This window comes from Alnus glutinosa, chromosome 12, assembly GCF_958979055.1.
Source record: "Alnus glutinosa chromosome 12, dhAlnGlut1.1, whole genome shotgun sequence".
Lineage (NCBI taxonomy): Eukaryota > Viridiplantae > Streptophyta > Magnoliopsida > Fagales > Betulaceae > Alnus > Alnus glutinosa.
This window is the reverse complement of record NC_084897.1, coordinates 674,649-690,339: the sequence shown is the minus strand read 5'-3', so window position 1 is coordinate 690,339 and position 15,691 is coordinate 674,649. Positions and strand designations below refer to the sequence as shown.

At 42.4% G+C, this 15,691-nt stretch overlaps 1 pseudogene; it reads left to right on the top strand.

The window, feature by feature from the left end:
- The first annotated feature begins 102 nt into the window (after positions 1-102).
- LOC133851461 (uncharacterized) lies at positions 103-1,656 on the top strand (annotated as a pseudogene).
- The last annotated feature ends 14,035 nt before the right edge of the window (positions 1,657-15,691 follow it).

Sequence of the window (15,691 nt, the reverse complement as noted above, 5' to 3'; positions counted from 1 at the left end):
TATAATTGACTAAATCAGGACTAGCAAATACGCGGCCGTATTCCGAACGGAGGTCTTCCCGTGGGCCCGCGCCATTAGACTATAGTCCTCTTTTGACTTTTGAGCGCACCCTAGGTTTTTGACGAATTGAAGCAGCCTACTCTCAGTTACAAAGAACAAAAAAAGGTTTGACGAAATTGTTGCAGAGACTCCAAGGCAGACACGGCGGTAGAGAAACGAAGAATTGTGGAATCGAGCGAGTGATTGATTGATTGATGCTGTAATAAATAATTAATTGCGCGCGAGGATGGTTGGGGAGTGGGCAGAACGACGTCGTCGATGGCGGAGGCGCAGTACGTGGGGGCGAAGAAGTTGGTGTGGTGGGACATAGAGAGCTGCTCGGTGCCGAAAGGGTGCGACCCGAACGCGATAGCGCAGAACATAAGCTCGGCGCTCGTGAAGATGAACTACTGCGGGCCCCTCTCCATCTCCGCCTAAGGCGACACCCACCGCATCCCCGCCTCCACCCAGCACGCGCTCTCCAGCACCGGCATCGCCATCAACCACGTCCCCGCCGGTACCCTTTTGTAACAAGTTTTCTGATTTAATGGGAATTTAGAGTAGAAATGGAGAGAAATAGAGAAATAGAAGAAGAAATTAAAATGAAATTAACACCGGTAATAGGTAAATTCGAGGATGCCTAAAACCTCCATGAGTGATTCGAGGTACTCCCCCTCCATTTTCAGCCAAAGATTGGATACCAATTTTCATGCCTAAAACATTTACCTAGTCTTGTTTATATAGACCTACCTAAAGGCCATTAAACTAATAAGCCACTAACTAATAAGGCCCAAGGCCCATTAAACTATTAAGGCAGCCCATTAACTAATATATCTGTTACACCTTCTTTCTCCAACCCTACCGCGATACTTTTGCGGATTCTCTCAGATTTGCGATTTCTGCGTCGCTTTTTTTTTCTTTAGATTTTTTCTCCGCTTGTTTGGTTTTAGGTCTCGTGTTTCGCGTTCGTTTATTGGTTTATTGGAAACTTCCTAATTGCGCTTTTCGTTTCGTCTATGAATGAACTCTAATTTTGCGAATTAGGGTTGGGATTTTGTGTTCCGCGATTGTGATAATCTTCCATCTTTGATTTTTGCATCGATTTTTCACTCTTTTTTTTTTTTTTTAATAAGAATTTGGTTCGTTTTCGCTGTGTTCGGTGAAGATTATTGAACTTAAGGAAGATTTGGTATTTTATTCTTATTTATGTGAATACTAATTTTGATTAGTAGGCATTAGTTAAATTTATTCCTTTTGTTGCCGTTCAGAGGTTTACGTTTTGTCTGCTTCGTGTTTTCAAGAATTGTTAATTGCACTTCCATCTTTGATTCCACGATTTTCATTTTTTTTTTTTTTTTTTCTGGCCAACTCTCACAAACTTATTGATGGACTACAAGATTAGATTGCGTTGTTTTTCGAAGTGTATTTGTTTTCATTGACATGTGAATGTGTGTAACAGGTGTGAAAGATGCGAGTGACAAGAAGATTTTAGTCGACATACTGTTCTGGGCAGTAGACAACCCCGCTCCCGCGAACTTTATGCTGATTTCTGCTGACAGGGATTTCTCCAATGCACTCCATCAGCTGCGCATGAGGAGGTATAATGGCCTTGTTTGATAGAATACAAAACAATACAATACTATTCATGCGTTTTTTTTTTGTTTTTTTTTTTTATATATTTTTCACCACCAATCAACATCAAAACATTCCAATTTTTTCACTTTTTATATCACATCAATAATTTTTTATTCACTACAATTCAAAACTTTTTCACTTTTCTATACATTTTTTTAAATTTTTATATCTCATCATCACTTTTTACTAATTCCAAAATTAACAACCCACTATTCTGTTATGTTTTGTTCTGTACAAGTCTTTGCCAAACAAGCCCATATTCTTCTAGCACAGCCACAAAAAGCGTCTGTGCCCCTTATTTCTGTAGCAAAGACACTATGGCTTTGGATGAGCCTCTCTGCTGGAGGACCCCCGCTTTCGAGTGGTGAGTCATCACAGTTTACTAACGGTTACCATACCTCTAATCATGAAACGTCACAATACCCAGTTTCTGAACCCATTCAGTTAAGCCAACCCATGACGGCCAGCAATTCTGAAAACCTTTCTTTTGGAAACCAAAGGCCTCCTAGTGCTGGAAGGGTTGGTGGTGATAACAAATACAAAGGGAAACATACTCAAAAATCTACAAATGAGCCGAGCATATCAAGAGCCTCAAGTGACTCACCTCCACCTACACCACCTCCTCTGCCTCTCCAGATGCCCGACCTGGCTCAGTTTTGGGCCACTTTCACCCAATTGATGACAACTATGATGGTCGCCATGCCTGGACGGGGCGAACATCATAACACGGTTAGTTGTTCATCGACCAACTTCGGACATAACTCACTTATGTTTGTTGGAAGTGAAGGGCTTTTGGCAGCTGACAATTGGATATCCACCTGCGAGGACCTTGCTGATGCACTTAGGTGCACCAATGATCAAAAAGTCGATTATGCAGGGTTGAAGTTAAATGGCGAAGCCCGATACTGGTGGAATGCCAAAAAAAACTTCTTACTGAAGAGTTGGGACGTGGAGTTCCCATTTCATGGGAGCGTTTCAAGAAAGAATTCAATGACCGTTTCTTTCCTCGTGCACAGAGGCAACAATGTGCTCGAGATTTCCAAGATCTGAAGCAAGGGAATATGACAGTTGAGCAATACTCAGTTGAATTTCAGAAGTTATCAAGGTATGCCCCACATTTCATCTTCGATGAAGAGGCTAAGGCTGAAAGGTTCTGCGACGGTTTGTTGCCATGAATTCGTGAGAGGATTATTTTCCTCGAAGTCACTAACTATGTCGAGATGGTGCACACTGCCACCATGGCTAAGAAAGGGATCTGTGAAGTGGCCGCTGACTATGTTAATAGGAAGCGGTCACTTTCATTGGGGACTCCTCCTCCTCCCCCACCATCGAAGAGACAGTCTTTCAGCAGCGATTCTGGACCTCTTGGGAGACAAGGTGCTCCTGTGAGTCAGAACAGCTTCAGTGTCACTAAGTGTAGTAAGTGTGGAAAAAAACACCTAGGGCCATGCAGATTGGGTGAGGGTGGATGTTTTGGGTGTGGCAAGCCAGGCCACTTTGTCAGAAATTGTCCTACAGCGGCTGCAAGGAGCCAAGGGACTCAAGCAAGCAATAATCAGCTTAGACCAACTGCTAAGGCAATGGTGTACATGCTTACACCGGAAAATGTCAAAGCTGATGAGAATGCTGCCAATGCTGACACAGGTATTATGCTCTTATTTCGTAGCATTGCGTGCATTTGGTTTGATTGAGTGTTATAGGTTTCCCATTTTCGTATCTCATATGCATTTGTGTAGTCGTGCATGATGAGCACTGAAACCTATGCATTTGTGTAGTCATGCATGATGAGCACTGAAACCTTAGAACAAACATGTGCGTGGCATATTTGTGAAGTGATATTTTGAAGCATGATTTCATGAGTTTTATTAGAAATTAAATTGTCATGATGTGTAGCGAAATTATGGAAAGAACATGATGCCATTTGATTGAGAGAACATGAAAGCATATAGCATGAGCATATATATAATAATTGAGGAGCCAAAGTTGTCTCCGTAAAATCTGTAAAAGAGAAAGGAGCCGAAGTTTGTCTCCGTAAGAATAATATGGGCTAAAGTTATTCCCGCTATTATGGCAATAATATGTGCCAAAGTTAGTCCCGCTATTATGACAATAATATGGGCCAAAGTTAGTCCCACTAGTATGATGCTAACATGGGCCAAAGTTAGTCCTTTATTATGACTGCATTGCACAAAACGAGATTTAATGATGTTTTTAGAGATTTGTGCTAGACGTATTAATATGCATGTATCCTAATGGGAATGAGCATATGTATATTTCTATCGACTAGATTGCATATGATTTAAGTGATGTCTAAGTTGGATATACCGGTATACCTATGTCCTTCGAAGTTGTGGGAATGCATGTATGACCAGGTTATGATGTCAATTGTTTTTATATAAATGATGTTATGTCTTGATGTGCTAGTATACTTGTGCCCTCCAAAGTTGTGGGATATACGTATGCTTGTATGTTCGGGATGTGATGTCGTTGACTTTCGGGATTGGATGTGTTTGTATACTTATGTCCTTTGAAGTTGTGGGATATGTGCATACTTGCATGACCAAACTTTGAGGTCTTTGATTTATACTAAGAGATACACGTATGCTTGTGTTTCCCGAAGTTGTGGAAAGCTTGTATACGAGCATAGCTGAGTCAACTGCTATATATGTATGTGTGTATATCGTAGTAGACTTCCCAAATTATGTGTACCAGTGTTTACTCTATCAGCAACACTACGTTTCCAAATAAAGGCATCATGTTGATAGTAGCTGTTATTGTAAACGTATGGTACAAATAAAAGGATTGGCTTATTACGAAAACTTAGTAAGTATTATACTGTTGAGACCTCAGTTTTATACCACTGAGGTGGTGAACTCATACTTTCACCTGTACAGACGTGGTTAACACCATGACTGTATAAAAGATGTTCATTTGGCTGCAGGTACCGCAGACGTTGACGACGACCTTGTGGCAAACTACTTGGGATTCTACGACTGAGGCATTCGCTGGGGTCGTAGATGAGTCAGACTTGGAAGATCAACTTTTGTAGTTATTTTGTATATAGCTCGTGTCTCATGTGACACATGTATTTGATGAGCTATCCTTTTGCTATGTAATTAATAACTCATGTTGAAGCCTTAAACAGATAGACGTTGTTATGTCTCTTTTATGTAATTAATAGATGTGTTTATAGATGTGTTTTTCGCTAACTAGATTACGTTTGTATATGTGTTCCGTTGCATAAATGTGACTCTGTATATCATGTACATATTATGTGATGTATACTATACGTTGGCTGAGCGACAAGTAGTCGTGTCATTGTGATGATTCATTTATATTTGTAACAAAAAAAAAGAAGTCGGCAAAGATTGTTGGGATAATTTCCGGTACAATGTGAACGACACATTTCTTCGATGTTCTTCACACTTTCACGATCACTGCAAAACAACTAAAACTAAGAAAACCTTCCAGGGGTTTTGCTCCGATGCTTAAATTAGCTTATGAGAGAAAAGTATGCTCAATACATAAAATAATTAGTCTGTCGTTTATACCTGGAGTATGAGCCTATCCCCATTTAAACTAGGAGTGTTTGGTGTTTGATTTGGTATAAGAGTCCTATCCCTAAGAATTTTTGATTTAATAAATCAGATTGAAACTTCAAAATGCAAAGAACAATAGAAAGGATTTCCTTTTTAATAGTACTATAGTTCTTTTGTGCATTATTCCTATATATATATATATATCATTCTATTTTACATGTATCAGAACACTTGTTGGGAATAAATTCCACTCAACCTAGTCCAAGGAGGAAACAACGAGACTCCCAGGAAATCAGGTATCATTTATCCCATTAGATATGGATTAAGACTCTACTCCAAGTTGAATTGAAGTAAGATTCATAATCCGATTAGCAGTCATATCCCGGTAGAATCGGGATAGGACTCTTACTCCAAGTATAGTTTGATGAGTAGTCCTATTCTCGGTAGAATCGGGATAGGACTCAAGGTCCAATCAGATCAGAAGTCAAATAAAATATCAGATCAAAAATCAAATAAATGATCATATTAGAAGTCTAATAAAAGATCAAAGTCCAATTAGAACTCTGACAGCAGTTCTAAATCAACAAGGAGCATGAATTCTAATCCATATTTGACTCCATCTCTTTGCCTATAAATAGGCCCATTCCCCAGGTATAAACTCAGACTGATTTTTTATGCATAGAGCATTATTTTATCACAAAAGCTAACTTAGGCATCAGAGAGGACCCCAGGAAGGGTCCCCTAGGTTTGCTCATTTTGCAGAGATATTGAGAAGCGTAAAGAACATCGAAGAACGTGCTGATTCATACCATACCGAAAACTGTACCAACAGTTTGGCGTTGTTTGTGGGAACAATTATTCGTTCCTTATAAAAGAAAAAGAAGATCTAGCATGGTGATGAACACACGTTCCGGAAGCTAGATTAATTGAGACCCCATAGTCCGAATGGAGCTGGTAATTTAGAACAATCTGCAGCCTCCACCGTTCCCTCCCCCCAGGCAGTGGAGATCAAGATCGTATAGCCACGTTGAAAGCCCAGATCAAATCCTTAACACAGTGGAATGCCGAATTGTTACACAGAAGGCAGGGACAGCTCCGTCCCGAGATGAACAGGGATGGGCATGAGGAAGAAGAGCACAACAGCCATACCGATAGCTACGATTTTTGGGAGGATGATCACCAAGAAGATAATTTTTGGGAAGTCCATCCCCAAGAATTAAGAAGGCCCTACTCCAAAAGGAGGATGCATGAGATCTTAGCAGAGTTATTGCCGACTTGGAGAGAAGGTGCACATACATGGAGAATGTGAAGCCTCTCGGATCAGTCCTTGCCAAGAGCAAATTCATAGCTGTGGATAAGCTCCTAATAGGTACAGACTCACCCTTCACCAGACGGATGGTCAGTTCTAGGCTACCCCGAGAGACAGCCCTGGAAAAGAAAATGAAAGAATTCAAAAAAGCTAATGGGAAAGAGCAAAGGCCAGTAAAGAAGTTCAAAGATTACAACTTTACACCTCTCAATGCCGAGATATCAGAAGTCCTCATGGAGATCAAAAGAGATCCGGTGTTTCACCAACCACCAAAGATACCAGGAATCCTCCTTACAGGAAAGAACAGGTCCCGAAATCAACGGGACTATCAGCCCCGAAATCAGTAGCCACGGGATTACTATCCCTGAGACCGTCTTCAACTAGACGAGAGGCATCAGGAGAATGATCCCCGAGATGACATAGAAAGAAGAAAGGAGTGGGGAAGCAGAAGCCCACGGCATAGAGAGCCAAGGCAACAACAGAATCTGCTCGTGGTCATGTAGAAAAGACTCTTGGGAATTTCAGGCTAGAATTTTATTTTTAGCATTTATGTTTACAAAGAACCAGACTTTTATTTTTAACTCAAACTAGTTATAATAAAAGACAGAAAATTCCCCAGATTTTGGGAATAAGTATTTTCAGAATAAAAGAATAAAGCTGACTTAAGCATCAAAGTGTTCTCAGTCTAGGGATCGGGAACCCGTTGATGTCGCTTCTTTTGCAGACAAAAGCCTCTCAGATCAATCATTGCCGAGAGAAAGAAGAAAGCCTCTCGGATCAGTCCTTGCCGAGAGCAAGAAATAAGCCTCTCAGATCAGTCCTTGCCGAGAGAAAGAAAGAAGCCTCTCGGATCAGTCCTTGCATAGAGAAATAAGAGAGCCTCTCGGATCAGTCCTTATCGAGAGCAAGAAAGAAGCCTCTCGGATCAGTCCTTGCCGAGAGAAAGAAAGAAGCCTCTCGGATCAGTCCTTACCGAGAGAAAGAAGAAAAGCCTCTCGAATCAGTCCTTGTCGAGAGCAAGAAGAAAGCTTCTTGGATCAGTCCTTGCTGAGAACAAGAAGAAAGCCTCTCGAATCAATCCTTGCCGAGAGTAAGAGGGCAAAGCCTCTCGGATCAGTCCTTGCCAAGATCAAAAAGCAAAGCCTCTCGGATCAGTCCTTGCTGAGAACAAAAAGCAAAGCCTCTAGGATCAGTTAAAGAAGCCTCTCGGATCAATCCTTGCCAAGAGCAAGAAGAAAAGCCTCTCGAATCAGTCCTTGCCGAGAGCAAGAAGAAAGCTTCTCGGATCAGTCATTGCCGAGAACAAGAAGAAAGCCTCTCGAATCAATCCTTGTAGAGAGTAAGAGGGCAAAGCCTCTCGGATCAGTCCTTGCCAAGAGCAAAAAGCAAAGCCTCTCGGATCAGTCCTTGCTGAGAGCAAAAAGCAAAGCCTCTCGGATCAGTCCTTGCCGAGAGCAAAAGGCAAAGCCTCCCGAATCAGTCCTTGCTGAGAGCAAGAAGAAAGCCTCTCAGATCATTCCTTGCCAAGAGTAAAAGGCAAAGCCTCTCGGATTAGTCATTGCTGAGAGTAAGGAGAAAGACTCTCAAATCAGTCCTTGCCGAGAGTAAGAAGAAAGCCTCTCGGATCAGTCCTTACCAAGAGTAAGAAGGCAAAGCCTCTCAGATCAGTCCTTGTTGAGAGAAAAAAGCAAAGCCTTTTGGATCAGTCCTTGCCGAGAGCAAGAAGAACGCCTCTCGAATCAGTCCTTGCCGAGAGCAAGAAAAAAGCCTCTCAAATGAGTCCTTGCTGAGAGAAAGAAAGAAACCTCTTGAATTAGTCCTTGCCAAGAGAAAGAAGAAAGCCTCTCGGATCAGTCCTTGCTCAGAGCAAGAAATAAGCCTCTTCGATCAGTCCTTGCCAAGAGAAAGAATAAATTCTCTCGGATCAATCATTGCTGAGAGAAAGAAAGAAGCCTCTCGGATCAATCCTTGCCGAGAGAAAGAAGAAAGCCTCTCGGATCAGTCCTTGTTGAGAGCAAGACAGAAGCCTCTCGAATTAGTCCTTGCTGAGAGAAAGAAAGAAGCCTCTTGGATCAGTCAATGCCGAGAGCAAGAAGAAAGACTCTCAGATTAGTCCTTGCCGAGAGCAAGAATCAAAGCCTCTCGAATTAGTCTTATACCGAGAACAAGAAGAAAGAGTCTCTCGATTAGTCTAATACTGAGAGCGAGAAGAAAGAGACTCTCAGTTAGTCCTACATCGAGAGCTAGGAGCCAGGGGGTCAGATTTAACCCTCGGGTTTTGCAGGTTTTCAGGAGTTAGCCATTCCAAGAGACAGTGAGACAACCCTAAGGAAAAACAAGATGGTAATGGGGGGTAAGATTTAACCCTCAGGTTTGCAAGTTAACAGGTTTTCAGAAGGAAACAAAGCTCGGGTTTCTGAGACATAGAATTCCCATTATTCAAGCAAGCTTCGGATAAGGGAATTGTGGGGTAACAGTTGGGAATAAATTCCACTCAACCAGATCCAAGGAGGAGATAATGGGACTCCCGGGAAGTCTGATCCCGGGTGATAGACACTTAGCAGCTATTCCTGAGAAATCAGGTATCATTTATCCCAGTAGATATGGATTAGGACTCTACTCCAAGTTGAATTGAAGTAAAAGTCGTAATCCGATTAGCAGTCCTATCCCCGTAGAATCGGGATAGGGCTCTTAGTTGAAGTATAGTTTGATGAGTAGTCTTATTCCCTGTAGAATCGGGATAGGACTCAGGATTCAATCAGATCAGAAGTCAAATAAGATATCAGATTAGAAGTCTAATAAATGATCATATTAGAAGTCTAATAAAGGATCAAAGTTCAATTAGAACTTTGACAGCAGTTCTAGATCAACAAGGAGCAGGAATTTTAATCCAGGTTTGACTCCACCTCTTTGCCTATAAATAGGCCCATACTCCAAGTATAAACTCAAACTAATTTTTTTATGCACAGAGCATTATTTTATCTCAGAAGCTAACTTAAGCATTAGAGAGGACCCTCGAAAAGGTCCCTTAGGTTTACTCATTTTGTAGAGATATTGAGAAGCGTGAAAAACATCGAAGAACGTGCTGATCCCTCAGGTTTTTCTTTGGAGGATGGCACTCGCTTCCTTCGATCTTTCCCTACATGCAACAAGGGTTTTTTCCTCCAACTAGGTCCTCCATGCCCTTCGGTGTTAGCTTCTGCTCTGACTGACTCCACTCCCGCACCCCTCCAGGATCTTCTCCAGTCTTTTGAGTCCATTTTTTATGAGCCTAAAGGTCTGCCACCTCTCAGGTCCCATGACCACCAGATTCTTCTTTAGGATCCTCAGCCTATCAGTGTTCAGCCGTACCGTTATCTGTATTTTCAAAAAACGGAAATAGAGAAGATTGTGAAGGAACTTCTGGATTCGGGGGTCATCCAACCAAGTCTTAGACCCTTCTCTTCTCCGGTCTTGCTGGTGCTAAAAGCCGATGGGAGTTGGCGTTTTTGTGTGGACTACCGAGCTTTGAACCAAGCTACGGTCAAAGATAAGTAGCCGATTCCTGTAATTGACGAACTTCTTGATGAATTGTTTGGATCTCATTTTTTCTCCAAGTTAGACCTCTGCTAGGGTTAGCACTAGATCCGCATTCATCCTGAAGATGTGCCGAAGACAGCCTTCCGTACCCACGAGGGTCATTACGAATTCCTCGTAATGCCCTTCGGTTTGACAAATGCCCCTTCCACTTTTCAAGGGTTTATGAATGATCTATTCCGGCCGTTTCTTCGTCGATTTGTGCTTGCTTTCTTCGATGACATTTTAGTTTACAGCAACAATTTATCTGACCATCTGCTTCACTTACAGCAGGTCTTGGAGGTCCTTCAGTCCAACCAGCTCTACGCTAAACGCTCCAAATGCCAGTTCGGGGTCCCTGAGATTGCTTACCTCAGCCATCTCATTTCTTCCCATGGAGTTCGTGCGGATCCTTCCAAGCTGGCTTCAATGGATAATTGGCCGATTCCTCACAACATTAAATCCTTACGAGGATTTTTGGGCCTCACTGGTTATTACCAGAAATTTATTCAAGGCCACGGTTCTCTTGCAACCCCCTTGACGGCTCTTTTACAAAAGAATGCCTTCTCTTGGAGTCCAGCTGCTACCAAGGCTTTTAATCGCCTCAAAGCTACTGTTGTCAGCCCTCCGATTTTGCACCTTCCAGATTTTACTCAGGAGTTTGTCATTGAATGCGACGCCAGTGACTTGGGTCTCGGGGTTGTGTTGATGCAGGACAACCATCCCATTGCCTTCTTTAGCCAGGCCCTGAAGGGACGCGCTTTGTTGCTGTCTACCTATGACAAAGAACTCCTCTCCCTCATTTTGGTCGTCCAAAAATGGCGTCCTTACTTGTTGGGCCGTCCTTTTAAGGTTCACATCGATCAGCAGGCTTTAAAGTACCTTTTGGAGCAACGGGTAGCCACTGTCCCTCAACAACGTTGGATCTCAAAGCTCATGGGGTATGATTTTATCATCGAGTATAAAAAGGGCAATGAGAACAGGGTTGCCGATGCCTTATCTCGGCAATTTGATACTTCTGCTACTGAGCTCTCCATCTCCCTCATTTCCTTTCCAACCACGATTTGGGTGGCAGATTTACAGGCCTCTTATGCTCAGGACCCGGAGACTCAGTCCACTCTGCTAAAGCTCCAGCAGAATCTCCCTGGCCCAAAGGGTTTTTCCCTACAACGGGGGTTGTTGCTTAAGATGGGTCGCCTCTGGTTAATCAGGCACTCTCCCTTCCAACTGCAAGTTCTGGAATTCATTCACTCCGACCCAACAGCAGGCCATTCTGGCTACCACAAGACTTTGGCACGCGCTAAGTCTAATTTTATTTGGAAAGGTATGAGGTAGGATATCAAAAAATTTGTCCAAGAATGTGCTGTCTGTCAAGTTTCTAAACCAAAAACCATTCATCCTCCAGGCCTCTTGCAACCTCTTCCAATTCCCAGTCGAGTATGATCAGATATCTCAATGGATTTTATTGATGGGTTGCCTTCTTCTCACGGTTTCTCCGTTATTATGGTGGTAGTCGACCGTTTCACGAAGTACGGGCACTTTATCGCCCTCTCTCATCCTTACACTGCCTCTAAAGTGGCCCAGTTGTTTTTGGCCAACCTTCTAAAGCTCCATGGCATGCCCACCACCATTGTCTCCGACAGAGAACCGGTGTTCACTAGCTCATTTTGGAAGGAGCTGTTCCGGTTGCAAGGGATTTCCTTGGCCTTTAGCTCCGCTTACCAACCACAGACGAAAGCTTTGAACAAATGCGTGGAGACCTATCTACGGTGCTACTCGACTTCTACGCCGAAGAATTGGAGCTCTTGGCTTCCCTTGGCTGAATGGTGGTATAACACCAACCACCATTCATCCACTGGTCTAACCCCCTTTGAAGCTGTCTACGGCTATCCCCCTCCCCCTCTTCTATCCTATGTACCCGAGACTTCCGCTAACTTAGCTGTGGATGATCTTCTTAAAGATCGCAGCACTACTATTAGTCTCCTCAAAGAAAATCTCCACAAAGCTCACAACAGAATGAAGGTTCAAGCTGATAAAAACATAATAGAGAGGGTATTTCAGGTGGGTGATTGGGTGTACCTGCGTCTGCAGCCCTACCGCCATAAGTCCTTGGCTTCTCGGAAGAATTTGAAACTTTCCCCTTGGTTCTTTGGCCCTTTCCAGGTTCTTCAACGCATTGGGTCTGTTGCTTACGAATTAGACCTCCCGGAGGCCGCTCGGCTTCACCCGGTGTTCCATGTGTCGTGTTTGAAGAAGCAGCTCGATCAACACTCGGTTCCCCTGCCCACTCTCCCACCAGTTGACTCGAATGGTGAGCTCCGCCCAGAACCGGAAGCCATTCTGGACAAGCGTGCCGTTAAGTCTCGTGGCCACTCCGTTACTGAGCTCTTGGTCCATTGGTCCGGCACCCTGCCGGAAGAAGACACTTGGGAGAAGGCTTGGAAGTTGCGGGCACAATACCCGCACCTTGCAGACAAGGTGTTTTCAGAAGGGGGCATTGTTGTGGACTCAATTGGGCAATTGGGGAATTAGGGCTACAGGAATTGGGAAATTAGGGTATTTTGTGGGTATTTTGTGATGATGTGGCAAAGTATTCTAGAACTCTGCGTTTTAGCCTTTGTGGTTGTCGTTTTGCTTTCCGTTATTTCAGCTATTCTATTTTGGGTTGTTGCGTTTATTCGCTTAGAGAAATATTCTGCAGTTGAGGGAATATGTGAGCTGGCCATTCAGTTGGATCTAGCACCTGAATGGTAAGTCTATAAATTGTAGGTGTCAGAGGTCAGTGAGGTAAGAAAGAAATTCCTTTAGTCCTTGCTTGTATCCAGGAGATCGACCTTCTCTAAATGCTCTTTTAATTCAATATTTCGTACTATTCAGTAAAAGCCTTAGTCCACCTTCCTCTCTTATTCCCTAAAAATCCTTGCGCACTCTACATATTTAATTATCATAAGCAAGCTTCTAACCTAGAGAACACATGCTTAGATATGAAAACGGAATCAAATCACATAGCAAAAGGGAAAACGAGGAAGAGGGAGAAGAATGTGAGTGAAAACGAAAAAAAAAAAAAAAAAGTATTATATCTCACAGATAAAAATCTTGGTACTTCGAACACAAGCACCAATATATCGGGCAATGACCCTAGATTCCAATTCAGAGTATTTTCAGTATTAATCACAATAATCTCTACCATACAAATCAGAAAACCTAAACAGTTGTCCTTAGTATACTCATCTACGGGAAAAAGTTGAAGCAACAGAGAAAAAAGTATATGACAATGTAGGAAAACCGAATGTTGTGGATGCCAGATAACTCACCCTGTGAGTCCATATGCAGCTGCTTTGATGTAAATATTAGCAACTCCACACCATCAATGCAGCTTCTCATCATTGAACGTTGGACCTCCATCAGCTCAATCAGGCAGGGAATGTTCCCTATGGATCTAGAAACCAATAGAAGACATGTTTTAAAAATAAAATAAATAAATAAATAAAAAAACCTCTTAATATTATCACCAGGGAAAAATATAGAGCAATACCATTAAGATCAGGACACTCGTTCAACAACAGATTTCGCCATGCGTGCCAAACATTTTCAACACGAACAAGTCCATAACCACTAACAACTAGAATCCATATATCCCTTAATCTAAAACATTAAGAACACCTCAAAACCAATCATGACCGAACGTATACCCTCAATAAATTCATCAGATTTCCAACAAAATCTACTCAACTTCACCATAATTCCTCCAACTCAATCTCATCATCAATCGTTACGAAAACACAATCTCAACTCAAATGCCACAGACACACAATCACAAATACAACAACTTCAATCCAACACTTTTTCACTTACCAAAATTGAAACCAACACATAGAAAACCCAACCAACAAAGACATTGGTTGTTAAACCATAAAACCCCAATATCGATCAACACAAACTTTAACCTCGACTAACTAAGAATTTGGAATGCTTCATGACAGTTTCAGTTTTCCTTTTCCCTAAACTAAATCCCAGATTCTATAAAAATCTCAAATTTAGCTGTTAGTCAAGTAGACTTACAAAGCACCGCAACTCCAGTCAAAGAATCATAATCATTAAATCTGAAAATCAAGCTTTGAATTAGGTGGGCATCTCAGAATTTAGAGAAAAATCTAGTCTCACCTTGATTTATCACAAGTGGAAATCAAGGACCTGTTACTTCTTGTTTCTTAGTTTGCAATAAAAATATTTAAATCTGTAATGGTTCTTATCGTCTGACTCGAAAGTGAGGCTTATTATGCAGAAAATTAAAATATGCAGTCAATTTCTGTTAAAGAAATAAAAAAGCCCAGGAAAAATAAGATTTGTTCGATTTTTTTTTTTAAAACAAATTAGAGTAGTAGAAATTTTCTAGCTAGTGAACTACCCAGAACTTGTTTATCATCGAATACTATATATGAATTGACTTCATATTTATAATCATGGTGATCAAGGCAAGAAAATGCAATTGTTGATGATCTAACAAATAGAAAGAGAGAGAGACCGACCGTAGAGAGATCGTGTAGGCGGTGGGTGGCGCGACTGGTCGGCGGTGGGTGGCTGAGATGAGCAGTAGGCAGTGGGCAGCGGTGGAAGTAGGAGGTGGGGGATGGGGGGCGGTGGTGGGCGGAGGGATTTGTTGGGAGGGAGATTTTGAAAATTTTGGAAGAAAAAAAAAGTGAGAAAAATGGAGGGTAGTTCGGGCTGCTTGTTTGAAGCTGAACTAATTTTTTTGAGAAATGCCAGGGGTATTTACAAACCTTTACAAAGGGAAGCTTACAAACTGATGTGGAGCCCATGTGACATTTTATCATTTAAAAAATTTAGACACATAGATTCGACATAAGATTGGTTTTTGATCGAATTAAAAAACCAGCGACGTCCCAGCAATCCCGACCAGACCCCGACCACCGTCAACGTCTGGGTCAGGAAACTGTCAAGGTCTGGGTCCCAGCAATCCCGAACGGCCGACGACGAAGGTTTCCCGACCCAGATCTCGACGATTTCTGGCGACGTCGCAGCATGCGAACTGAAGATCGTGATTCACCAACGACGTTGTATGAACTAGAAGATCCGGCCAGAAACCACCCACGCCGATGTGGGTTTGGTGCGTTGGGGTCCAGATCTCTTCCTCAGCTACACTGTGCTTCCTCCGGCTTCCCACTGAGCCTCCAGATCCTCTTCCCCCGTCTCTGTCGTCGTCTCAGTCGCCGTCTCCGTCAGAGCTCGCTAGTGGTGAGGGGTCAGGGTCTGGATGAAAAGGATGCACATAGATCCGGCCGGGGCCTATGTTTGTGTTGGTCGCTAGTCTCGGTCGAATCCCTTTGAGTTTTAATAAATAAGTTTTTTAATTGATAAAATGCCAGATATATATCATGTCAGTTTGTAAATTTCTGTTTGTAAAAATTTATAAATACTTCTAGCATTTCTCAATTTTTTTTTAAAAAAATAAATAAATAAATAAGTGCCTCGTGGGTACGAAAGTCAGATGAAAGTGGGATGAGAGGGAGCTGGATAGACGAACTCTATGAGAGGTGAAGTGAGTGAAAAGCTGGCGAGTTTTGGGAGAGCTTTCTTGTGAAGTTCATATCCA